The following is a 26,087-nucleotide window of genomic DNA, read 5'->3' as shown; positions in this document are numbered from 1 at the left end:
TGATACCAATTGTATTGGTAGTTGAGTTCTTATTTCCTGTAGGGGCTATCAGTGAGGACAGGATAGAATTTCAAGAAGGGGGCAGCTACATTAATGATTAATTGAAACATTTATTCTTATGTCAAAGACAAAGATTTATAGACATGATGTGAATGTGCTTGCTTCAGGGCAAAAGTCAATTAAACAGATGAAACAGGAATAAGCTGCCTTTGTGTGGCAGGTTTTCCCACAGTTGTTCTCCTGTAACTTTTTTTCTGAAACACCTGGGAAAAGTTTGTTTGGCAGTGTATGACCTAGGAACCTAATGGTCTTCCAGTATTCTTCCCTGGACCTGGACTAGTGATTTGGTGTCTCAGATAACAACAGCAGCAGCAGCAGCAACAACAATAATAATATAAAATTAAACATACAAATTTAATCTGATTATATTACTGCTTACCAGTTATTTGCTGCAACTCTAAAGCTGGACTATGTTACTGTGCAAAATACAAAGACTTGCTTGTGTGTCAGGAAACACTGATCTACATTTAATTTACCATTAATGACTGATTCCTCCCAGTATTAAAGAGAGAGTTTTAATACGGTTTGATTTTAGTCTGCAGCCTATCCATTCTCAAACAAAATCAGCGCTCGCTTTCTAGTTTTCGAAAGAGAGAATAGGCAGACTAGTCTGGCTACCAGCTTGTGTTGTGAAATGTATTAAGCATGGCTAACACCATTTCTAGGGGCAGAATGAAGAATGCATGCTCATTAGATACAGCTACTGTCTGTGTTGTTCATCTTAGAAGTCTCTACAGCATCTCCTCAATGTACATTTACCTGCCTCAGACGCTTGCATCACGGAAAGGCCATAGATGATACCCATATTAGGAAATATTGCCATATTGCCCTTCCACAAACACTGGATTAAATTAGTAGGACTCAGCAGCTATTTCCTGCCTCCTGGATGCCAAAAGTCAGCAACAACAGCAGTAAACCTTTAATGTGCAGAGACAGAGTGCTAACTTGCTCACACCTGCAACATGGAATATTAGAACAGTTCTTAAATACATACATGTAGTGGTTGAGAATACGCATCTGTTGTCTGTGACTGTTTGGTCTTTTAAGACCCTGTGGGCCTATATCGTGTGGTAGCCTCCTGAGACAGTAGCTAAAGAAACAGCTGGCTTTAGAAGGCCTTGGCTGTCTTCTTTACCGTGCCCTTTCCCTCCCACACAATCCCTAACATGACAGATTTTGTGGGCATCTAACATGGGCATTCATCCTGTGCACAGAAAGGGTCTACTACTGACCTTGGAATTAAAGCTTTTCTTCCAGCAGGAGGAACAGTAAGAATTTTCTCTTACCATACCACTCACCTCTGTAAAGTTGCCCTGTAAGGGACACCCCTAGGGAGCTGACAGTCTTTATCAGCAGAAAGAAAAGAATGAAGGCTCCAAAAAGTTGAGAGAGAGAAGAAACGCCAGGCAATTCTAAACGACCCTTAGCTAGTTTGCAAATATGGTTTCTTTTCAGCTAGAATGTGAGTTCTTAACAAAATAATTACATAAAAGTGTCACTCGGAAGTTACAGCTTGTCTCAATATACCAAAAAATACCCTAAATGCTTTTGGGACACAGTGGTCATGCACAGACTCTCAATGCCTGTGACCATCTGGCCCGTCCTTTTAGAGGCAGAATAACAGAAAAGCACCTCTGCTCAAACCTGCCAAGTCCTCCACAATCACAGCCGAGTCCTCCTGCCAAGTGATTTTTTTATATTTTTTGCTTGAATACAATGAATAATCAACCTTTGACTTTATAGTTAGTTTATAGTCTGCAGGTTGTAGACACCTTCCTGCATAGTTCAAGAAAACTTTCTGCACTGGTGAATGATTTCCAGGAGAATGAAGAAATAATTTTGAGTGGTTGCAAGCACCTGTTTGATTTCTGAATGCTAGAGAGACTGCTAGTGGCTGGCTCACATATTTCTTCAGCAAACCATAAATTGGCCTCCCCTGCTCGGTCAGTATTTTCCTTCCAGTCATTCTTGCTCCCCATTCATTCTACCCTGGCAGTTCACTGCTATACCCCAGGAAATGGATAACAAACATACATATTAGAGCTCTTTGGCAGGACTGTAGCAAAGATATGACAAGACAGGTTTAGCTTGACGACTCACTGGAAAGTGGACATAAGGTGAAAACATTCAGTCTAGAAATCAACAAGTCTTAAAGAGAATGAACTACTTAAATCTGCAGTTTTAGAAAGACCCACGCTACGGTTCTAGCAAAGAAATCTAATCCACATGTTTATATTCTCTAATCTAATCTCTAATCCAAACCTCCTTATAAAGTTAACCAAATTGGACCGTTCTAGAATCTTACCCTTTCTCAGAACTGTATAGCTAATTCACTTGCCTCATATAATTTTTGACTCCTGTCTTAACCTTATTTGTGAAGTAGTTCATCAGGTCCATACCATTTTGTTATTTCCTGAAGTTTATTTCATTTCTGCTCTGAATTCTCCATAGTTTACCAACTCAAAACCCACAACTAGTCCCACTCGAAAAGGTAATTAATTGTACCGTGAGCCATTTATCAGTTTAGGAAGTGTGAGAATTATATTGTACATGGCTTATATGAGCATCAGAAAGTATAAACCAACTAATTTACAGGCTACCAATAACTGCTGTTCTTAATGAAATCATAAACATTTCTGAAATGTTTCCTTCTTATTTTTCAACAGCTAAAGGTGATAGGTTTCTGTAACAAACTTACTTTCTAACAAAGCTGAGTTTGAGATGAAGCTAAATGTTGGCGAAAGCTATCCTTAGCGCACAGAGACAACTACTGACATAAGAGCAACAACTGAATCAATAACTAGAACTCAACAATTCAGACCATCGGAGTCTGATGGGTTAGGGCTTGATTAGTAATAGGTAACGCTCTTGTCTTTTCTGTGCAATTCTACCAATGTACTAGATCATAAATTCCTACAGAAAACGGAAATAATAGTGCACATTATTTATCACTTAGTGTTTGCCCTCACTTGTCTTGGGAAGAAAGTAAGCAAGTCATGTTCTACTGTCCATGTTTACGATGCCAGCTAATAGTACACTGCTAAAAGAATATAGTGTTATATTTTTACCAGTTGAGCACGAAAGACCAATGATAAAAGCACATACAAAAACCTATAGTGGAGTAATTTAAAAATTTGATATGAGAGGCAGTCTAGAATTTTCTAGTACTTTTTAGTCTGCAGTCGAACTGCCATCCATCCGCCACAATGCAATTTATAGTATGTTTATCATTTACTCTTGATTATACTTTTAATGATAGTATGACTTCTCATATGCTATTTTATTATGAAGCTGGCAATTTGTTTTGGCTGTCTGGACCTGTTAGAGTAAAAATTTAAGTCACATTCGGATTTAAAAGATTTAAAAAATGTACTTATTTTCTCTCTCCAGAAACTAGATCCTATCTCTGTTTTTCTGACTAGCCTTTCTTTTATGATACTGAGAAAAAATTCACTGAGCTGTTTTTTAAACTTTTATATGCTTTAGCTCTCATGTTTTGTTCATTCACTTTTTAAAGGCTATGATAACAGCAGCTGCATTAGGTTAAGAATAAGAACCTGCATACAGGTTAAGAATAAGAAAGGAAGAGAAGCTGTTTTCACTTCCAGGCTGATTAAAGCTACGTTAATGAAAATTATTACTTAGTATGTTACCCATCAGATTTGTGGTTTTTACTTTTTTTGTTTGTTTGTTTAAAAACAGAATGAGACATAAGGACAAGATCTGAAAATAATACTGCCTGACATTTACCTCTCTTCCCTGGCTGACAAAGCTGATCACTTCTTCAAATTTGAGTTCATAAAAAGAGAACCTTATACCTTATATAAACACGGCAGCAGTATGGCACTATTCATCAAATCTAAACACAGTTAATAGTGTCATAAAACCATGAAGCAGTTCACCATAGTTTCTTAAACACTGATCAATTCTAAGAAATTGTATGTTTCTTCCAACTTTCTGAACCCAATTGTTCTGAAGGAAAAGGCTTCTTTCTATTCCAAAATTATGGGATTCTTTCCTGGGATTTGTCTCTAAGAATATTTTTCTGAGAATGAAATCAGCAAAATTGAGAGTTATGAGCTTTAAAAAGTACTAAAGATGGGAGTAAATAATATCAAGTTCAAAAAATGTTTCACCAATTACATTAATTCAATATAGAAATTTCCCATATAGTACAGTAATGGGTAAAAATGAATTGTAGGCAGAATATTTCAAACTCAGTCTTTAGAAACGTTAATCTAAGACACCACTTTTTACTGTACTACTCAAATTGTATTAACTAGAAGAAAAGATTTAACATGGCATGAGAAAATAAAGCTAAACAGCAGTAGACGATAAGTTTATTAAACTTAAAATTCAGTAATTATTTGGTTTTCTGTATCTCACAGCATTTAATGAAACAATATTTAAGCAAAATAATGAGTATCTATTAAGTACTCTTACAATGTAATTATTGAGACATGCCATTCCTGAATGAGTTTATAAATTATTTAATTAAAAAAATTAAAAGTCTAGCAATAAAATTATTTTTAAGTACTTAGTTCAGTGCAACAATAGCTTTCAGCTTCTCCTGTGCCAACAGTATCTTGATGACTACACAAGAAAAAAGGAAATAATTGCATTCCTGTCCAATATGAAATAGAGCCAAAGCACTTCTGCTCCGTGAGTCATTGATCTCATCAATAGATTTAGACTGCCCAGAGGGGCACATCCTATTCACCATCTCAGGAAATGTTATTTATAAGTTAATTGTTGGGTTGGTTAAAATTCCCTTTCTATCTCTTGCAATAAAACCTAAGACAGTATTTATCTTAGAAGGAACAATGACAATACTTGAATGTAACTCTACTTTATAGCTGTAAATTTTTTTTCTAATAAACATTCTATTTAATGTTTTTCTGTTCAAGATAATTTTCTTTTCCTTGATAAACGTCTTCCCTTTGATTATAAAGCTGCAGACTGAGACTAAACTGTGAAACTGAAACATTTGCAATTTTTCTATATCACTTTGATGGAATTCATTAGAATTCCTTTATCACTGTTGTTCTTCTGTCTCACTTTCACATTTCTGTTGTAAGTGTCTATATATTCAGGAACTAAAGAATCTGACTCTCACATAAGCAAAATCTTCTTCAAAGGAACACAGTTCTTGGAAATCTGTTTTCTTCCTTTCCAGAACAGACAGTAAATTCGGGCATCATCTCAAGCAAGCCTCTTTGGTTTTCTGTTTATCAGCTTTTACATTTGTAAAATGTGACTACTGACAAAACTCCTTTTTCTAGAGCTCTGTGATCTGAAGGTAGAAAGTTTTAGATAAATTTAATGTTGGTATATACTCATATGTAATATTATTCTGCTCTCATAGGTGGTATTGAATTGATTCCTAGATGTCAATATCAGGCTTCCACAGGTGTCACTGGATGCTAGCTATGGTCCTAGAGCTCTAGTAAAAGAAGAGCATCATCATATTGGGAGAAGTGTTCTGAAGCCCTTCTAGTTGCAGCTATGGAGAAGAGAAATATTAGGGCGAACAGAGGCAGTAGTGGCTAAAAAGACAGAGAAAACCCAAGTTGCCTCGGGTTCTAAAATGTCTCAGTTTTACCTCTTCGGGTTCCTGTATTATTTCTAAATATGGCCATACACCTCAATTCTGTGAAATGTCAACAGTGGAAAGTGGTTTGTTGATATCATGTTTCAAATCACCTCATTTAGGTGAGGACACTAATTTGTGTTCCTTCCTACCATAGCTTTGACAAGAGACTATCGCTGAAAGAAATATTTACAAATCACACAAACATAACCAAGATTTCCTCTCTGGAGACAAGTGGACGTGAGAGGACATGACTGGACGTGAGTGAGATCCTTCAGAAGGAATGATGATTGTCCTACTCCCTAAACTACTCTATAATCTGATGAGATGTAAGATGTGAGGTTGCAATCCCTTGGACTTTGCCTCTCACTAGTTGGAACAGTGTTAACTGCTGCCTTGTGATTCAACAGCTGAGTGATACCTGTTTTATGTTTGTTTGTGTTTTTTAAGGGATGAGCTCAACTCAGCTTCCTGACATTGCAGGTGTGTACTCTCCATCAATTTGAACAGTTAGCCCGTATATCCAGATTCATTCCACATCACCAAGGTGCTAAAATTAGTGGCCTGATCATCCTGGACTTCTGGACAGTCAGTGGAATAAAAGTGAGCCTTCCTGTTCTGCCTGCTTTCACTATTAACTGATGATGACAGTAACTAGGCTGCTAACTTAGATTAGATACTTCATTTAAAAAGAGATGGAATGAATTCGCACTTTGACATGCAGTTTGAATCAGGTTTCTAGATGAGGCAGAAGTTCACACATATCTCTGGGTTTGACTTGTCTTATTAATTAGTATTAGCCTGCTCATGTGAATGTTTTGACGCAGTTATGTTTAGCGCTGCCAGGTTCAGAAGTATATCAACTAAATCTGAGATGTGGTTTAGCAAACTCCTGTCTGCAGGCAATGAAAGTCAGGATAACTGAATTGTTAGAAACTATTAGAAACTACTTTTAGAATCTCTAGGGATGTGTTGAAAGAGACAGAAGATGGTAAAAAGAAAAATAAACATTCAGCAATCTTTGGTTTTACAACATCTTACAAAAATATGTGCATCCATGATAGGGAATACTGAAATGGTTTTACAACATTGTCATTTCAGGCAAAAACCATGGACTAGACAGCAGCACTAAAACGTAGAATGGAGGCAAATAGGGAGCAGTTATTCAGATATTTTATCCTGGCACATGTCAGAGAATCACAGAATGGTGTAGATTGGAAGAGACCTTTGGAGGTCATCTTGTCCAACTCAGCTGATCAAGGAGGGTCAGCTAGAGTAGGCTGCCCTACTCTAGGCTGCCCATGTCCATATGACTTTTGCATATCTCTAATATTTTCTAATTTTTGCTTATTTAATTACTCTTTGGTTAGAAACTATATAGAGTGCTTTGTGTTTAGAGCTTTGCCATGAGATCCAGTTGAAATTCTTAGATGTGTTAGAACTTACACAAAAATTGAGGTAAGCTTCTCTTAGACTCCTAAACCACACATGGCTTTGGTAAAGATAGTACTGTGCGCTTATATTTGAATTTGAATACTTTGTATAAATGAGTTAAAGGAAGTTTTTTTCAGAAATATTTAAAATTATTTCAGAACACCATTTTTGTTGGTTTTCAGTTGTTCTTATTGTTATTCCACTGTCTAATTACGACTATTTCTAATTTTCATTAAACTCATAATTTCAAATTAAATAAAATCATCAAATCATATCTTACACGTTACAAGAGATGCTGGCTTGTTCTTCAGTGTGCAGTTACTGTTCTGCTGTAGAGCAAGAGAGAGGTTCAACAAAAGAAATCAATTCAAGACACTCTCAGTAGAGCTGAGATAGGGTCTAAGAAGTCCAGCAGGTTCATTGCAGGAATCCAGCAAATCTCTACAGAACTGAAAGTTTGTTCATTTCTACTGCAGTCAGCAACTATATCTTGAGATCACCGTCACTTAGTTCTTGACTTTGCTGATAAATAACAGTCCTCATGTTAAAGAATAGTAGAAATTGTTTTACTGCCTCCATTTCTATGCTGATGAAGGGACAGGAAAATGTATGTTCCTGGGTGTAAATTTGGCAAATTATCAAAAGGTCAAATGATCAATAATATTATAGGGTTGCTGCTTAATGAAAGTAAAATAATTTCTTACTTCTACTGTTAGCCTGCTCTAAGGACAATCTAATTCAGCATAATTAACATCGAACAATTATCTCCCATTCATTTTGTATAAGATGTTTATCTACTGAGTTTCATATATAAAGCCAAACCCTTAATTTACATTTGTATGTTGGGGCATAATTTGATTTACCATTTCTCCTGTTTTCCACAAAATGTGCTAATGACATGTATAAAACTGATGAATACATATTCAAAAAGCCAAAGAACAGATCTGAAGAATCCCTATTTGGCTGCAGCACTCAGGGCATATCTATCTCTGTTAGAAAAATGTCATTTCCCATATGAGCTGTGCTAATGTAGTACTTGTCATCCTAAACTTCTTTTTGCTGTGCAGTTGGTCAGACTATTGCATCTGCAAACTTTGTCTATAACCACCAAAAGACCAGCCTATGTCACGGCATTTTCAGAGCTCTCATCGTCCAATCAAGCTAAAAATACCAAAAAAGCAATTTTTCTTACATTATTACAACACCCCTGTTTCTGCCCCAGATGGAGATGAAACTAAAGTGTGATTTCAAAAATGCCAAAGAAAATGTGTGACAGACAGAAATGACAAGGTTTTGTCTACAGCTGGTGATACAATGAAGTGAAATGCCTTCCCATTGTCCCTCAGCAATATGTGTAGGGTTAGCTATGCTATATTACTTGAGCATATTCGTTCAGCTCAATTGGACCATAAGTAGACACAACTCACATCATCTGCACATGTGTATTAGCGTCTCAAACTGTGAGACAACTGCATGCATGTTTATATTTTTTCCCCTATGATTCTGACATCTGTGAGTCTAGGAGGCCAAACGTAGCAGTATCAAAATGACTTGGTCATCCAGACTGCAATGGTACTACCCTAGGCAAATATTTCACCTTTTTCAGTTCAGAAGAACATAAAGCTATGCTAATAAAGTTCTGGATTTATGGAAGTAAGCATCTTCAACTAATTCCTTTCAATACATTTCCATCTTTCAATGTTTAACCTACCATCTGTTTAGACCTGCCTGGAGCCCTCTAAACAAATGAACGGGATCAAAAGCCAATTGTTTTTTGCTCGTTTTCTAGGCATTTATGTATAAACAGCCCTAATCTTTCAGACAGCTCTCACATAACCAAACCAAACAAAATATGGACCAAGAATATCATGGCAAGGCATATAATATTACAGCAATCTAATTCACAGTGTTGACGTGTGTAAAAAATTCTTTACATAATGTTACTTAAGGATGAAATGAAGGGACTGAAAACAATCTGTTGGCACTTTATATCTATTTTTGTTCTATATAAGTACCTTTTTGACGACACAGAGCTCCAGTATAAAGCCAAAGACACGACCATTAAAACTCTGGATCATTGCAAGGAGGGGAAAGAACGTTGGCGTTGTTGTGGCAATTGTTTGTAACCAACTACCTTCTCAACAGGATGCAGAAGATGAAGGCTGGCAGCCAGAGGACTTCTGCTGTTTGCTTGTGGAAAGCCTCATCTGCACAGGGGATTCTGACCATCCAGACATCTACCAAGTCGACGCAGTGTAGTGCAAGCAAGCCAGGAAGATTCTGTGCTGTGTTGATGACAATTTCCTAATATAAATTCTGGAAGGGCCAGCCAGACTAAGTGGCTGGCTAACATTTGCCCGCTAAAGCTAACATTAAAAAAATCTAACATTTTACCTGTCCTCCTTAAATGCAAAAAAGAAAATCCAGATATCCAGAGCTTCAGGCTTGGGAAAAATTATAGAATACTTCCACCATTTCCAAACATGCTACAAACAAGGAGGTATCAGAAAGAGATCAATTTACCAAAGTTAGATCAAACTTGACCAACCTGATTGCCCTCAATGTGGAAATCGCTGGTTTTGAAGTAAAGGGGAAAACAATCAATATGTACCTTGAAAAGTCCTTTCATAAGGGCTTTTGACACAGTCTCCTATTTCTGTTCCCTTTTAAGCTGAGGAAGCATGGACTGGATGAATGCATGATTAAACCGTTTAAAAATCACCCGAACCACTGGGTTCAGAAAATAGTAATCAATGATTTGACAATCAGCTAGTGACTACTGAAAAGTAGAATATCCCACAGGTGGTATTAGTATCAATTTTTTTCCATATCTTCATAAAACAGAATGCACACACAGCAAATTTGCAGATTTTAAGAGTCCTTATTTTCTACCCCTATTTCCTTGCTCAAAATAAATATTTATATGTACTAGAAACGTGAATAAAATTCTTGAATTAATTTTCAACTTTTTGGGGGGCTTAAGTCTATAAGATTTTTATCATATGACAATTAAAGTATTATGTATTCTAAAGTTTCAATGTGGTTATGAACCACAGCATATCCTCCGTAAGCTCTTATTTGCTTTTATGTTTTTATGGTACTTCTCAGGTTTAATATAAGAAGCTGCAACACCCTGGCTGACAACATAAACCCCAATATAAATTAAAATAATTATGTAGAATGTTTAGGGAAAACATTCCCCTAGATTTTGCTATAATTCATTAAGAAAGAATCCAGTAATTTGAAACAAATAGCATTATTGACAAAAGATATCTTTATCTAAACAGAGTTTTGTGTACTCTGACTTCAGAAATACTGTATGCGATTTGGTATTAATTTATAAATATATAACTGAATATTGATAATTTAACCTCCCCCACTGCATTTGTAGAATACTTAATGTTTCAATAATCATCTCAAGATGAATAGCCTTTCATGGATAGTTTCAACATGAACATCTTTCTCCCCTTGAAACCAGTACTTACAAAGAAAGATCAAAAACTACAATAAAGGAATGTACAGGGGAGGGAAATCTTTACTTAGAGAAGGTGGTATCTCCCTCCTGAATGACCATGGGATAATCCAAAACTTCACAGGGAGAAAGCTTAGACTGCCATATCCTGAAAATGTTAACTCTATAAGAACAAGGAACAAGTCTCAAGCTGGAGTCCACCACAGACACTCCCAGAATTTTCTGCTACCCCTCTAAGAGCATATGGGCCTACATGGCAGAGAATTTCATCAGAGAAGGTAACAACTCACTCTCCTGTCTCAGAGACTGGGGGGCAAGCGAAACAGAAAAAAACAGGCCAACCTCTTTTCAAAAAAAAGGCATTTAATTTTCTTCTTTAAGGGAAAAGAAAGGAGAAAAAAAGCCTATAAATACGATCCCAGGAGAAATAACACAATTCTGGGTTGTCTTTCTGATCTCTCTTCATATTATTGCCCAGGAATTGTACAGGTTGTGTGGCTTGGACTAGAAAGGGCACTATTTTGCACTGCTGGAACAACAATATCACTGCATTTGATTGATTTCCACAGCACGGGGAAAAGAGAAAGTGAAATCTGGCTAGAGACGGCCAAGATGGAACTGCAAACGTACAGGTGGCTAGAGGCTGTGACATTGGTATCAACTCTGCATGCCGTTTTTTAAAAGTGAATCTTCTGAAGGATTCTTCAGTTAATCAGGGGGCTTCTGATATCTGTGTGATATCATGGCCAGGACAGCAAATAGCAGGGCTGGACACACCTGTAGGATCATAGCTGAGAAAGCGTGTTTCAATGCAAGGCCATGGAAACAATGAGGAATAGTTGGGTGGAATAATGACACCATATTGCTTTTTGGAATACATTTTGCTAGTGATTTCCCCATGATAAAGCCTTACAGGTTACCTGAAGGTGCACAAATGAATACGTTGCAAAATCTAGCCAAAACTATGTATTTATTTTCCTCTCTTGGTACCTTCACACATGCATCAAAGGTTGGATGTTATGGCCAACGAGGGACTTTGGCTTCTAAAGGTTCTTAGTGGCAATGCACAGCATAGGACAGCACAGGTGCAGCTAAAAGCAGTAGAATACTTCCAATGTAATGTGTGTAGTAACATTTATGTCTATCTTCTGTTAATACATCTATTTAGTAATTTAAACTATGTCTATTAGATAAGTCTTGGTGTATTATGCTTATATTGTCCTATATCATGGCTGACTCTCATTACCACCTTTGGAAATATTTAGCCAGATGTTAACTTCAATGTTGACACTTGGAAGTGTGAATGACACATGAAATCGGCAACAAAATTTGGACCCGCAAGAAACAAGCAAAGCAAGCAGATTTAAAAAAACTCTCCCATAAAATGACTATGAATCAATAAGAATGGCAAATCCTGGAGTTTTTGAAGGAGAACTAGAAAAGCCACAACCAAAGACACAGCGTTAAAAATATTTTTAGTTACTTGATAAAGATTTCACTACCCTGGTAAGGCTAAATGTAGGAAGCAGTTCAGAGGCTCTGAACTCTAGTTTCAGAACGGCATCTTGCTAGAGGTAAGGGAAAACTGCCTAAGTCTGTGCAGGAGATGGTTTGAAACATCCACCTATGCACTCTCTGAATTCATGCCTGACTTTTCCTCATTTTGCACTGAGAAGTGAGCCATGGCTCAGAAGATGAGCTTAATGTTGTCCACGTTTGAATTTGTCGACTGAGGTCCAGGTTTACATATCTTGTCAAATCCAATGAAATTGTTGAATGTGAAGAGATAATAGATTTGGTTTAACGTGTAATTTTAAAATGTTACAAGCTGTAAGAAAAAAAGTGAAAAAATCCAGCATTTGCAAAAAGGCAAATCAATCTTATAGTTTTAGCATTTTGCTATCTCCTTGATGTTCTTTCAGCTTCGAACCATTTCCAGAGTCTCCAGGAGGAAATGAAAGTAATTTTTTTTCTTTTTCCCTTAAAACTAAACCAAACCAAATCAAACTTGTAAATTAGCTAAGCGAACACCCACTAAAAGAAAATTTGCCCTGCAATTTTCTTTCTATGCAGCACAAAGCCAGCACTACGACAATATAAATATTTAAATAGCTAATATCCGCTGAAATACAAGTTTTAAGCAGACTTTCAACCGTCATCTTCCTATTCCTGAGACCCTGACCCAGAAAGTTATTTTGTTTTAATACATAACGTGGCAAAGTTAGCATGATAAAATTAATATCTCTGCTTTGCATATAAAACATTGCTAGAGACACTTCTGCTGAAATTCACCAACGCAAGCATATTTCGTACCCATTAGTCTTGAATTATAATTGAAACATTCAAGCGCATGATTCAAACTTAAGCTACTACTTACTGTACTAGAAAAAATTGTAAATGGATTTGTATATGAATCATTAATTCAAGTCAGAATTGGGACTCCTGGGTTGTAAACAGAAGAGAAATAACATTTTTAACTCTTAAATTACTTATAAAAACCCCAACAAAAATAGACATAAGAATATCATAGATCGATTACTTTTTAAATTTCTTTCTGAGACTGATATACAGCAATACGCTTTAATTTCATCATTACTTTGTATGATGACATTTGCCAAAGCTCCATAAATGCCTAAGGTTTGTGCCAAATATTTTATAAATGCACACTGAGGGCTTAATTTAGCCCCTTATTACAACTGAGCAATACTTATTCAGAAAAATAACACTAAGGGGTTAAATGCCCTTATAACAGCTATAATAGCAGTTATTTCTGTGTGGAGGTTTTTGTTACAGAGGGAGGAAAACAGCATGCATTGAGACATGTGAAAGGTACATGGCTAGAAATAGGCAGACAAACAGCATGAATGGAAGCAGGACTTGCTTCTCTCAAAGGATACCCAGCACACCTAAAAAAACCACGAGTGGGGAGGTAGTACTGTCCTCAGCCAGCAACAAAGCACCACGCAGCCGCTCGCTCGACTCCCACAGCCGTGGGAAAAATCGGCAGAAAAAAGCAAAGCTCGTGGGTTATAGTGTAATTTAACAGAACAGCCAAAGGGAAGAAGAAAGAAAAACAAGAACACCCATAAAGGAGTATAAGAAAACGATTACAGTACCGCAGCGCACCGACCGGACTCGCCCCGCCGCAGCCCGCCCCCAAGTGGCGACTGCCCCCCCCTCCCCGGCTACCGCCTCTTATAGCGGGGCATGGGTCACGTGGGATGGAATACCTGCCTCCCCTGCCGGCTCCGTGGGGAAATTAACCCCATCCTTGCTGGAACCAGGACAGAGTGCTATTCTGGATGATGCAGTTACACGTCATCTCAATGCAGGTAAGTTATATAAGCATGATGGAGCCCGGTGATGTCTATCAGGGGTAAGATAGGCTGTAGAAATGTTCTTTTGAAATACTAAATAACTTTGTTCTTGTGTCTGGTTTCAATATGAGAGTTTAGAGGGTCACTCAAAGCAGTAACATTTTCAGTGAGAATTTCCCACGCAACGACCGGAGTTGGCAAATACATATCTAATGCTTCAAATAAACATACCTACATAATACTCTTCGTTGGTAATTATGAAATTACTTTATATAGGAGGTTAGTACTGTCTTCATTCACAGAGAAGGCTAATTTTTCTATTCAGATTGCAAAACTTTTTACTAGTTGTATGGAAAGCTAGTGGCAGTGTTGAAAAAGAAACCCCAAACCTCCTCTATTTACTCTGCAACATACTGCTTTATGCCAAAAAAAAATGCTTTCTCGAAGGTTGTAGAGATCTATATTCTATAACAAGCATGGACTACGTTAACATTTTGGTAATAAAATTCAGTTAAAATAGACATTAAAATATCTGCATATGTGAATTTGATATCTTCCTAACTCATATCCTTCCAATTTGAATTTTATTTGGCAAATCTCATGAGATTATCCTTATTTTTGCGATTTTCAGAAGTGCTCAGATATACCAGATCAAAGCTGTACAATGTATTTTCCTACGTGCTCTTTCTCCTTTTGCTTTCACAAGTTAATTTGAAGACATATGTAACTGTTTCAAAAGAGAACACTGCAAGCTTTTGGAAGAGCCTTCGGCAATACTACCCAATCTATAATATCCATACCTTAAGCCACACCTTAAAAATAAATAGCCATAAAAGCAAGCATAGATGGAATTTAGAGAATTAAAATCCTTGCTTCCAAACTGTTTTAAAGTTAAGACAGATTAAGTCACTATTATGTCTAGAGCAGAGCAATATATTACTTGCAAAATGATTGTCTTACACATTAACACACCAATAGTGAATTTCCATTCAATCAAAGCAGTACCAATGCCTACAGAAAAATCCTACCCTGTTAATAACTCGTAATTTCTGAATGTTTTTGTCTGATGCTGCCATATTTCCATTTCTATTTCTTCCTCTTCCATATTTTTTCTAGCTTCTCTGCTCTTATCAATGTCTTTGAAGTTCTCTAGCTATAGAGTACTGCCCAATTCCAGTATTTCTTGACCTGCAATCAGCAACATCAGACACCATAAGGCATCTACATATTTTGAAATCGTATCTCAGTTTGGCATTACATTCCCTCTAATTTCCCTTCCATCTTTTTAACACCTCTTTCAGTGTACGTTATGTTTGGTCTCTTTCATTCTTTGATCCTTCAGTGAGACTTCCATTCTTTGTCCTCATCTCTGTCACCTTATCTCTGAGGTATCCTGAACAAACAAATTTGACACCATGGATCTCTCTCTATTTCACACCTATTTCCTTCTTTTGTCTAGCACTCTTTGTGGCCATCTAACCAACAAATCCACATTGTCCTCCTGAAAGTCCTCTCTGTACAAGCCCTTCTTGTTTACTTTAGAGGATGTGACTCTTCTTGTCATTAAGGCCATAAGTTTCAATGCCAACTTTCATGTGGACCTCTTTCTACAAGAGAACATTCAGCATACAGCTAGTTATTAAGGGTTTTCTTTGTTTACTTTAGATAAATCTGAAGCTCAGTCTTCCCTATTAATTCACACAGACATTGCTATCATCCTGGAATGATTAGTCATTTCAACTTTACTCAAAATCAACAGTTTAAGTTTTTTAACTTAAAACCTCCCCCCCCCCCCCCAACCTTCAAACCTCTTTTGCCCAACCTGTCCTCCCCTAAAAAATCTTGTATATTGGTGGTTTCAAGTATAATTTTCTATCCCCTGCTTCAGTCATGTCCTTTTTCTCTTGGTTTTCCTCCGCTTCTTTTCCCTTCTCTAGGATACCAGAATATAGAGTGTATATAGAGTATATATAAGTATCTTTCTTCCAACTTTAATTTCACCTGTGGTGAATCAATGAAAGAGGCCTTTCTGGGATTTATTCGAGCTAAACTTCATCAGCCTGTGATGACTTCTATTTATTCCTTTCAAGGCTAAGCCTAATAGCGGTTTCCAATGTCTATGTTCCTGATTTACTTTATTTCCTGTATATAATGAAAAAGTTGAGACACCACTTTTAAATAATCATTTAATAACGCTTTATTTGGTAAAATTTTATGTGGTAGGGGGCTGGAGAAGGATCTTGAGGCATCCTGGGACTACTTGTTAAAATTCTCCCAACAATCTCAAGAAAAGTTTGGGAAGAGTCTTTGACTCTGACAGTCTGCTGCCAGTCTTGGATGAGTTAAGTATTGATAAGTTATACCTACAAACTTGAAGGTTCATAAGGGCATTCTTTGTCTTGGAGATTAACTGGGTTGTGCAAAATGACAAATATTAAAAAAAAAAATTTTCTAAAAATATTTTAAAAATCCTTGTGAGAAGAAAATCCTTGAGGTCTTCTAAAAATGCATACCACCACTATTCTACAGACTATTCCAGTTGAATACTTTCCTATCATAATTAAGAACAAATATGAATGTTACAAAAGTATACTGCCTTCTGCTTCTTACCACCTATTTTAACGAATCATGCATAATGTTTAAATGAATCAATTTGTTTATAGTCCTTCATCTTTATGAACAAAAATAAAAAATTTTTCAAAGTCCTTCACTGAGATTTGGATAAGCTTTCTGTATATATCTATTTTACCTGATAAGGGAGGATTTAGTTTTCCATTTTTTAATTGAAAATTTAATTTTTTTTAAACATTCAACATTGTATTTTCATTAAAATGCTTGATACAGCAAAATATCTTTCAGTCCCCTTTTCTCACAGTTATTTTCCACTTTGTAAATAATATTATCTTTCATTCACTTTATTTGCTTAAAGGCCACATGAACAGTTTGCGCAAATAAATGTGCATCATTTGTCTTTCTCTGTGACAAAGAGTTAATATGAAAAAATACCTTTTTTTTTTTTTCTTATGGAAGACAAATTTTGCCTTCATTTTTGCTTCCCTATTTTCTATTTCAAACGTGTTATTTTTAAATTGAAAACAGTTGTATCTCACTACAGTGGCAGGCATCTTGACTTGGGTCATACGACCCCTGGGTGCAAGCAACCTGTACAGGCACTTCTTTTTCCTAAAGACTCTGTGTTATTGCCCCTTCGTTGCTTTTAGAACTGTGTGTGTCCTGGCAGCAGTTTTCTTTGCAATGCCCATTCATATGAAACTTTAGAACATTGTACCTCTGCCGGTTTTGTACTAGATGAAGACATTCAGCAGATGTGTAGTATCTGCTTGCATGGTCTCTTCAAAGAAATTTCGCTCTGCAAGCTGTTCCTCTGAATTATGTTATACTAGGTAGGCCAAGAGTAAAGAACTGATTTAGGGTCGAGTCTCTTTGAGTCTCTTAGTAAATGCAGCAGGGCTAGATTTTGCTGTCTTTCATCAAAGCCGCTTCCTGCTGCACCCATTCTCCCTACTTCACACCTCGGTGTGTGAAACATGTAAGGAACGTGGAGGAACTCTGCGAAGTTTTAGTCCTTGAACTTCCTGGCTGAGCGGGCTACAGAAGTCACAGATTGTTTCACATTTTACATGGTAAAAAAGAAAGCAGTCCCCTGCCATTCCCACACTGAACTCTGTGTGGTTTTAACAATGAGCTCACCACTTCAGTTGTATCACTGCTGTTAATAAAAATGAACAGTTTTACAACTCATTTTATTGAAACAGATTTTGAGCAAACGATCGCTTTATTTTGACTCTTCAGACTAGATGTTGCATTCAATTTTAGCCCTATGTAGGAGTTTTTATCTGAAAGAAAAATACTCCTTGTTTTATAGCTTCTCATGAATGAGGGAAAGATTAGTGTAGTGGTTACTAATTCCTCTATACCTGGAGTACATCTGGTACTTTTTTTTTTTTTACAATGTCAGTATGTTCACTATGTCTTACTCCTCGTTTGAAAGCCTTTTATGAATAATTAAAAAAAACGAAACCAGCAGCAGCACCACCAAAAAAGCCTAAAAGCTTTAGGCACAATGCAAAGATTTCTTTAGAAATGCCCACCCCAATTCCTAGTAAATTTTCTTCCCTCACACAGTTTCTTTTGTTCTTTCTCTTTCAGTGCATGTCACGTAGAAATATGGGAATACACATGCAGAAATACGGGAATACACATGCAGAAATACAAACAAGAGGAAGGAGAATGGCTTTGGTTACTTTTATGAATTGTACAGCTGGAACAGTTTTAGACTGATGCTCACATTTGTTTCCAGAATCCACAAGGTTGCAATGACTGCTCCAGAATCCTCTGCAGCCTGTCCAGAATCACGGGAGAAAAGGAGGAGCCTGCAGGTGAAGCAGTTTCCAAACTTTCCAGGTTCCAGAAGTCCAAATCCATGGTTTAAAAGTCTCACAGAATTACATTGGCACTCTGAACGTCATACAAAGAAATGCACAGGAAAAAACTGCTAAAATAAATATACCTCTTGACTAGCGTTAAACTCTGTTTTGGTGTTGAAGAATTATACTCCTAACCAGCTCTAATTGTACCTTGTAGTAGCAACAAGGATGACTGTCATAAGATCAAATTTCAGGGAAAATAAAAAAACTTCTGTCTCATGACAGAGCAAAATATTCTTAGAAACCAAATATTATTAACTTGGGTATGAGAGACATTTTCAAACACTTGATATGCTTTTACAATTAGACTCAGTGAAAAAAAGAATTTGTTACTAACTTCTCTACAATAATATGATGTTTCCTCTCAAAAATAAGCCAAAGTTTGTTAAAGCTTTCCTTATACATGTATTTTTATAAATGTTAACTTATTACTCTGTATCTTTCCATGACTCCATCTGAGGCGGAAAGGAAGAGGTTGTCTTTCAACAGCTTCCGTCTGGGTAGTTTGTAGACATTAAAGACTTTGACTCATATATAGAATGAATTAATTTGGGACAGCTGAAACAGTTTCCATTCCTGCAGTCTGCCTTCCTATCTCCTGCCAGGCATATTAATGTAAAGCATATTAAAGTTAGTGCTGGTTTGTGTTAGCGTAACAGTCTGTAAACTATGGTGGTTCATCAGCAGCCGTGCCTTTCACAGCCTGCTCAGACATCCCTGCTGTGGGAGTGTAAATTTATGGTGGAAAAGTGGGATGGAGAAATGGGCATGGTAACCACTGTAGCTAGACAAATTTAAACCAATGCTATAAATGACTCAGCATCTGCAGCAAGAACAGAACACCTCCAAAACTTCATTGTAACTGGCATATTCAGTTCAGAAAAGACAGATGATGCCTGGTTAAGTTTTCTCCCTGGACATAACAGGAATAGCTGTATTCAGCGTTATTGCAGCGCGTGCTTTAGTTTATGTTCTTGAACCTTATGGCATGACAGTTTAGCTAGGGCCACCGACTTTCTCGTGTCATGTTTTTCTTTTTCCTTTGCTACCACTTGAATTTAATTTCAGCTCTCTTCTGGAGATATAACCCTTGGAAAGCAAAACGTCATAGACTGTTAATAGAAACTTGTGAGAAAATCAAATAAGAATGACAAACCAGCAACTAGCAACATAATAAAAACAAGTCAGTATTTAGAGAAAGAGGAATATACAGAAATACCTGTGTGCTGTATTGAAGAGTGACCTTTCCTGAGAACAGAGCTCAAATGCTGCTTCTAGTATAACTACAAGAGTATAGAATGTTTCATCTGTTTTCTCAAGACAACTTTGAAGGCTTGAAAACCAAAAGGCAATGGGATGTTCATATCTATATAACAAAAGGTGAAGCAGTATAATTTTTGGAACCTTTGAATGTAATGAATGGTGCATGAAATATACTTGCCAAAAATAATACATCATGGGTTTTGAGTATTTGTATAGGTATCTGTAAATATTAACATATTTTAAGGAAAGCAATATTAAAAAATATGAACTTTTTGTTAATTTGTCAAATCTAAAACAAAACAACCTGAAAAAAACGTACCTATGTCCTACAAGTGCCACACAACTCTACTGACCTCATTCGAAAATATAGGCACATATGTAAACTGGATACTGTATCTGTTACTTTCAGGAGGTACCGAGTTACCCCACTATAAAACCTTTTAGAATAGCACGTTGTGATATCCATATAAAATGGTAAATTAACAATTATTGTTATTATTGGAAGAAACTTCTAGACTTACATTAGTAAAAAGACAGATTTAATGTCTTTTTAGATAGGTTTGACAAACTTGCTCGAATTCTGTCTGGAATTACAAGGAAAATATGAAATTTTATTCTTCTTTGAAAATAAAAATAACTAGCTACTTTAATATTTATGATTTTATTTCATTTATTTGGTCAAACAGAATGCATGCTACCTGCTTAAACACAAGTAAGTGAAACAAAAATGTCTGATTTGTCTTATTTAAGAGGTGAAAATAAATCTAATACTTGATATCTAGTATAAAAATGCACTTTTCTATATGTCTTCCCATTTCCAGGGAAAATAAAAGCTGTAGAGACAATACCTGCTAACTAAAGCCACATCTACGTAAACAAGGGATTATTAGACCACTGTTATACAAACAGAAGAGGTATTTTGTTAAATCTCCTGACAGGGTTCTCATGGCTGTATAGAATATTACTTTGTTTAATGTCTTTATCTCAAAGCTATACATAAAACATGTCGAGTCTGACTGTTACTGCACAGCAGACATTGTCTGGGGACATCGAGATCTTCTCCAGGACAGAGTCTAGGGATCCGTGTGCTTACTCCTTGATAGTTAAGATTATCTCCACTCTGAATACTTCCTTTCAAACTTTTATGGCAATATGAAAGCACCATATGGATTTTACAGAGGAAGAGGCTGATCATATATCCTGCTGAAGAGATTCGGCATGTCTGCTGGAGGGGTTTCCTGCCTCAGCCAGCCAGCCTGCAACTCCACATCTCCACCCCTCGCTACACCATAGTTTTCCCTCAGATCTGCAAGGTGACCTTTTTGGGTGGGTATCCTTTGACCTCTTCCAGTCTAAAATTGCAAAGTTAGTCTAAAGAGCAGGGTTTTGCTAACACTATTCATTTTGACAGCAACAAATAAGGGACCATTTGCAAAGCAGCTTAGCAGAGAGATTGGAGGGGATGGAAACCTCCCAGTGGACGTACTGACAAGCAGTTGGCAGAGAGAAAACTTACACTGACACAGCTGTAGTGGGAAAAGGACGTGTGATCAAGCCCTGAGTTTCAGGAAAAAAAAAAAAAAAAACCAAACCAAACAAAAGCAGCTTTGCTTTATTCTTTCTGGGAAAGAAGTAACCTTCATTCAGTGTCAGGTAAAGATACTATGCAAAAATGAAGTTTGCAACCATAAGTTAGGGGTTTTGGATTTCACTTCAGTAACAGCAGGTTTATAGGGCTTTAAAGCCAGAAGGCACCATAATGTCATCCAGTCTGATGTCCTGTAGAAAATATATCTTGACTTGACAGTCATTAATTGAGGGAATCAATTCTGCAAAATCTACAGAGGATTTGGGAAGCTGGTTTGCGCACTGTTGAAAGCAGTCACTTGGTTTTATGAGGAGTCAGGGACACATACGAGTGGAAAATCTTACTGTTTAAATTCTTCGTCTCTTTTCAATAAGGATTTACTGTTGCAAAGTTAGATGTATTCTGAATTTGTATATTTTCTTCAAAAGCCTGGTTTTGCAGAAAGTCCAAAATGTGCAAGCATTTGCACTGTTCATGTATAAAAAAGGAGTTTTCAACTGCTCTGTTGATGTTTCATCATCAAAACACAGAGGTTAAAGCTGAATATTAACCTGCTTAATTGTGCATATTTTAGCTCTTATACCACGTAGGATACTGTATGTGAAGTATCCTGCTGTTCAAAGACCTCCATAATACTGTTCACAATAAGGAAGGTTAATGACTCCAGAATTTCCTGGCATTTGCCAGACTGAAACAGACCTTTAATGCAGTGCTCATGCAGGTTTTGTTGTGTGAAAGATAATGTTGTGGGAATTAGGTCTGAGTAAAAGAATTAACATTGCTTAGCCTTTTAGGAAGTGCCAGGAAAGTGTTTGAGCTGATGGCAAAACCAGGCAGAGCGTCACTTTCTGCACAGAGCCCACCACCACCGCTATGACGAACTCTCCTGGTGTTGAACAGCGGGCCCCTATTTCTCACTGCGGACCGAACCTCTGGATTTTAACAACTGTCTTGGAATATCTTGCAGTTGTTCCACTTCACTTGGTCACAGCATGACTGACCAAACCAGTGCAGAAAATAAGCAGCCAATCGTCAGCCTCAAGATTTTGATAAAGACATAGGTTTTTGTTTTTTTTTTTTCTTTTTTTTTCCTGGCTTCAGATGTAAACCTGACTTTAGCAAAACAAATTTAACAAGTGGAAAAGTGTGGAGTAGACTAGCCACTGTTTTCAGTTCCTGAAGTCAGTGTAGAGGCCTAGACGTATGCAAGCTGTTCTGTCTGAAGCATATGGCCTGGTGTGCCGCTTTTACAGATCCAGCATATTTTGCATTTTTTACAACATGACATATGGGTTGTGTTTCGATTTTTTTTTTTAAAGTCTTGTAGTTCTAAGGAAATCTCTGCCTCTGCTGTCACCCGCAATTGGGGGATGGGAGACGGGGTGAGCCAGACGAATCAGAAACTCCTGTGGCTCCTTGGAAAAAAACAAGACTGTTGTACCACTGAGCAATTAACAGACTCTGTTCTGCCACTGTTAATGTAACTGAGGGCTGAATGTTGCTCCCGATGAAGTGGTCGGTGGTCGGCCACTGCGAGTGCCATTTATCCTTTGTTTTCCTGAGTATGAGCGGTGACCAACAGCCGAACTGAAAGGGTTTCCAGGTGCCTGAAAAGCAGAATTTTGTACCACTGACACAAATAATTTGAATCTGAGCTCATAAATATTGTCAGCTACTGCAGTGGTGGCAGATATCTAAGCCAGTCTGTCTTCCCGTGGGTTTTCACAACTTTCCCAGGACAGGACTGATCTTTATGGCCCATATACTATGAATCAATAAAAGGGGAATAAAATGAACTAATTTAGCAAATGTTGACATTATTCTAATGAAATCACATGTGAAAACATATAATGGATCACTTTTGGCGTTGCCACAATTTGATATAAAACGTTACAGCAGCCTAGCTTTGCTGCGGCCTAACTGCTGATTGCACAGTGAATCTAAACTGCTTGGGTTTCAGTGTTTAACCAAATAATTTCCCCTTCTCTAAAACCAGGGTTCAACAATATTTGAAGTAAAGTAAAACATCTCAAAGGAATGCTGGTAAGGCAGCTGGGAAGACCTGCAGATGGTTCACACAGAACTTAGGAGGTAGAAATCACTTCCAAAGCTGAGCATGATTAACAAGTTTTGGTATGAAGGACGCAGTCCATTTGAAATCAGTCAAATAGAATTCACCTCTCAGGCTCAGAAGGTTGAACAGAGTTGGTGGGACATTTCTGCTTCTGCCTAGAAAGCCCAATTTTAAATATGGTAATGGGGGGCTTATTTAAAAACATTATAATCAATTTGTTTGGAACTTTTTTCATCTCCAGTGAAGGTCAGTAGCACTTACTTCAAGGTTTAAGTGAGGGTCATTTTATAACCTTACTGTACATTCTTTTTTTTTTTTTTCTGTAGCTCAGTATTAACCTCTGTGGTCAAGAATCACAATTTTAATAGCAATCAATGGATTCATTTCCATGTTTCACTGCTTGTGAAATATGGCACTTTGTACATTCTTATGCTGTGAGAACTGCAAAGTAATGTTAAGAGGTTTTGCCACACTGAGGACATACAAGACAACATTTTTAACAAGGAAGAAAACACGTGAGTACTTTCATTAATATATTACTACACAGGCAACGTGCACTCAGCTTTAAATTACTGATAAAAGTGTGCTTAAAAAAAATAAAAAACAGATAGAAAGAAATCTTTTTTTTTTTTTTCTTTTACTATCACTCTTTGCCCAGGATCTGCATCCTGATTTCCTGCTTTATGCTGCTTCTGATCAGTTGCACAATGGAAAACAGCTGAGAAACTAATTGCCAACAGCTTATATGTCATGATACTGCATGGGAAAATGTACTTTTCAACTTTTTAACCAGCTTAATTCAGAGTAAGTACCAGAGTGAATTTGAGCCCTTTTACAGGTTTGGATTGGTGAAAAGAGGGCTACCTAACACAAAGCGGGAGCCATTCTTGAAAAGTACGTCTGGTGCTACAGTGTGATAAATTAAATTATATTTACTGCTTGTCTGCAGGTCTGTATGTGTAAATATAAAAGGGGTGGTCCCCAAGCAGTATCACTTGAAATAGCACATCCCTTTAGAGGTTTGGCTGGATTTTTGAATTTTGTAGAACTGAAGGATCGCAAAAGACAGGGATAGGGAGACATATCCCTTCTCTCTCTCCCAGTGCACGTGTTCAGTCCTGCTCTATCTGCGTAGTTGTGTCTCTGTTGTTCTCATCAGCTGTTTTGTGGATTCATAATGCAAAGATATTCTCCCTGAATGCCGTAAAGGCGTGTATTGCCAGAAAGGGGTGAGTTCAGGAATAGATACTTTTACAGTACAGAAGCCTGGAGCATAAAAGACCCCTCAAGAATCCTTAGAGAATGCAGCACTGTACAGAATTCATTCACTTATTTATTCATATGCTTGCTTGCAGACTAAAACCTAACACCTATTCAGGCTCATCACACCACATGATAATATGAGAAAGTGTAAAAGAAATATATAAAAAAGTGAAAGATAAGATTGTAGCCTTTATGAAAAAAAAAACCAAAAAACAAACCATTGAATCTTCTGTGACTATTAAGCTTTACCACTCTTTTGAAAGGCTGCTCTTCTAGCAACATAAATCCATGAATTAGATTTTTTATTCAAGAACAGATTTGATGTTTCTTATCAACAATGGTGAAATTGTGACAATTTCACTCTTTGCAGATATGAAAACTGGAAAAGTGATAGTGTGTCATAGTCTGTGGGAGAGAGGCATCAAGATGTTGGAGAGGCTTTCTAAAAGCTGGCAAGCATACCGACGAAATCTCACCCTTGCCCTCTTCCTTATTCATGTTTTGTAAGATTCTGTTAAAGGCCATTTTCAAAGTCAAGCTCTAGGAGAGGTTTTACATAAAGATTCTTATGTAAATGTGTGTTAAATATATTAAAGCATGAAACATTCATGTCATAGTTTTACATGCAATTTTTACTAGTTTGTAACGCATAAGGAAATATGATCAGGAAGTACTTCTTCCAGCATTTTAGAAAACAGAAAGAGACAGAAATTTAGGATTTTTGATGAGGAGTGTTGAACTCTTAAGAAATACCTGAGAAATGTAGGGAAAAAAAAAAAGAAGAATAATGAATAACAAGTTAATGAAAGCTCATTTCATTACATCAGTTACATCCATCATCAAAATAATATCTTTCCTTCCTACACTGTTAAAACTTCTGTGGTTCTGAAGTCTCAGGCAGTAATAGCTCAACTAAGCATTACATGTGTTTCCGCTTGAAACTGGCAGATGATTCCTATATCTTCTGAACCACAACATTCTTTTTATTCTTTTTTTTTTTTTAAACAGTTGTCTTTCTGCTCTTATAGTTCAGCATCTCAAATATGGGATGAGAGGTAGAACCATGAAATAGAGCTGGACACTTTCTTTTCAGTGAAAAAAATACAAAATTTGTGGGAAAATTGGACTTTTAATGAACCCAAGCTAAATTCAGCCAAAGTTGGCTAGAAAGGAAACAAACACAAATTTGAAGGTATTTGTAAAAGGAAAGGTTTCATTTCCCCAGACATCTGCTACTAAAATTTATTTTGACATTTTTAAAGCTGAGCAACTTTTCATTTTTAAATAACACTGAAGATTTTCTTTAACAGAATGCAACTAGCTAAAAGCTGGGAAAAGAAAAAGAAAAATTTCAGTTTTCAAGTTGATGCAAGATTTGTCACTTCATTTTGTTGAATTTCCCATATCCTTATCCCAAAATTTCCATTTCAGTTTAACCCGTTGAGGTTGATTTTGACTTTTCCACTTGTTCCAGCCATCAGTCTGAAGACTATTACTGCAAGGCACGATTCTCCAGTTTGCCATTTTCTGTGTGTCTCTCTGGGAACATCACTTTCCTCACATCAGAGTCACTGTGGT

This window comes from Vanellus vanellus (assembly GCF_965231255.1).
Source record: "Vanellus vanellus genome assembly, chromosome: 6".
NCBI lineage: Eukaryota > Metazoa > Chordata > Aves > Charadriiformes > Charadriidae > Vanellus > Vanellus vanellus.
This window is presented reverse-complemented; position numbering follows the sequence as displayed.